Raw genomic sequence first — 2,075 nt, 5'->3', positions numbered from 1 at the left:
GAGCATACAGCACGATCCTGGACTCATCATAACTCTGACAGGCATACAGCACGTTCCTGGACTCATCCTTTACACTATATTACAGCAGTTTGAGCGACACCCCTTCATACACTATATATATACAGACAGTAATGAGGACACCCCTCATACACTATATATACAGCATAGAGACACCCCTTCATACAACTTATATATACATCAGAATGCAGGACACCCTTCAACATCACTAATATACGTAGTATGAGGACACCCCTTCAACATACACTATATATACAGCAGTATGAGGACACCCCTTCAACATACACTAATACTACATGCAGTATGAGGACCCTTCATACACTATATATTACAGCAGTATGAGGACCACCTTCAACATACACTATATATACAGCAGTATGAAGGACACCCTTCAAAAACACTATATATACAGCAGTATGAGGACACCCCTTCAACATACACTATATATACAGCAGTATGAGACACCCTTCACATACTATTATACAGCAGTATGGACACCTTCAACATACATATATATACAGCAGTATGAGGACACCTTCATACCTATATATACAGAGTATAGACACCCTTCACATACACTATATATACAGGCAGTATGAGGACACCCCTTCACTACACTATATATACAGCAGTATGGGACACCCCTTCAACATACGATCAGCTATATATACAGCATAATTATAAGTATGGGACACCTTCACTACACTATATATACAGCAAGTATGTGGAGGACACCCCTTCACATACACTATATACAGCAGTATGAGGACACCCCTTCCAAACATACACTATATATACAGAGTATGAGGACACCGTCAATATACACTATATAACAGCAGTATGAGGACACCCCTTCAACATTACACTATATATACAGCAGTATGTGGACACCCGCTTTCAACATACACATATATATACAACAGTTATGAGGACACCCCTTCATACACATTATATACAGCAGTATTGAGGACACCCTTTCATACAGCTATATATACAGCGTATGAGGACACCCCTTCAACATACACTATATATACAGCAGTATGAGGACACCCCTTCAACATACACTATATATACAGCAGTATGAGTGACACCCCTTCAACATACATATATATACAGCAGTATGTGGACACCCTTCAAACTACATATATATACAGCAGTATGAGGACACCCTTCAACATACACTATATATACAGCAGTATGAGGACACCCCTTCAATATACACTATAATATACGCAGTATGAGGACACCCGTTCAACATACACTATATACACAGCAGTATGAGACACCCTTCAACATACACTATATATACAGCAGTATGTGGGACACCCTTCAACATACACTATATATACAGCAGTATGAGGACACCCCTTCAAAATACACTATACTTACACATATGCGGACACCCCTTATCACTAATATTACAGCAGTAATGGGACACCCTCAACTATACACTATATATACAGCAGTATGAGGACCCCGTTCAACATACACTATACATACAGCAGTATGAGGACACCCCTTCAACATACATCTATATATACAGCAGTATGGGACACCCCATTCAACTAACTATAATATACAGCAGTATGAGGACACCCCTTCAACATACACTATAATACAGCAGTATGAGGACACCCCCTTCAGACATCACACTATAGTATACAGCAGTATGAAGAACCCCCCTTAATACACTAATATATACAGCAGTATGAGGACACCCTTCAAACATACACTATATTATCAGCAGTATGAGGACACCCTTCAAACATACACTATATTATACAGCAGTTATTGAAGAAGAGTACACCCTTCAAACATACACTAATATATACAGCAGTATGAGGACACCCCTTTCAACATACACTATATATACAGCAGTATGTGGACACCCCTTCAATACACTATATATACAGCAGTATGATGGACACCCTTCAACACTACACTATATATACAGCAGTATGAGGACACCCCTTAACATACACTATATATACAGCAGTATGAGGACACCCCTTCAAACATATACTTATATACAGCAGTATTGTGGACCACTTCATACA

General features: G+C 39.1%; 1 long non-coding RNA gene across 1 annotated transcript; it reads right to left on the bottom strand.

Moving 5' to 3' along the window:
- Positions 1-237: 237 nt before the first annotated feature.
- On the bottom strand, positions 238-1,228 carry LOC139026597 (uncharacterized). The gene is made up of 3 exons (XR_011478444.1): positions 1,195-1,228; positions 407-493; positions 238-292 (listed from the first exon to the last, which is right to left on the bottom strand). It is a non-coding gene; the product is annotated as an uncharacterized lncRNA (long non-coding RNA).
- Between the last annotated feature and the right edge of the window lie 847 nt (positions 1,229-2,075).

This window comes from Salvelinus sp. IW2-2015, unplaced genomic scaffold (genome assembly GCF_002910315.2).
Source record: "Salvelinus sp. IW2-2015 unplaced genomic scaffold, ASM291031v2 Un_scaffold5242, whole genome shotgun sequence".
Lineage (NCBI taxonomy): Eukaryota > Metazoa > Chordata > Actinopteri > Salmoniformes > Salmonidae > Salvelinus > Salvelinus sp. IW2-2015.
The sequence above is the reverse complement of the archived record's forward strand: the minus strand, read 5'-3'. Positions and strand labels throughout refer to the sequence as shown.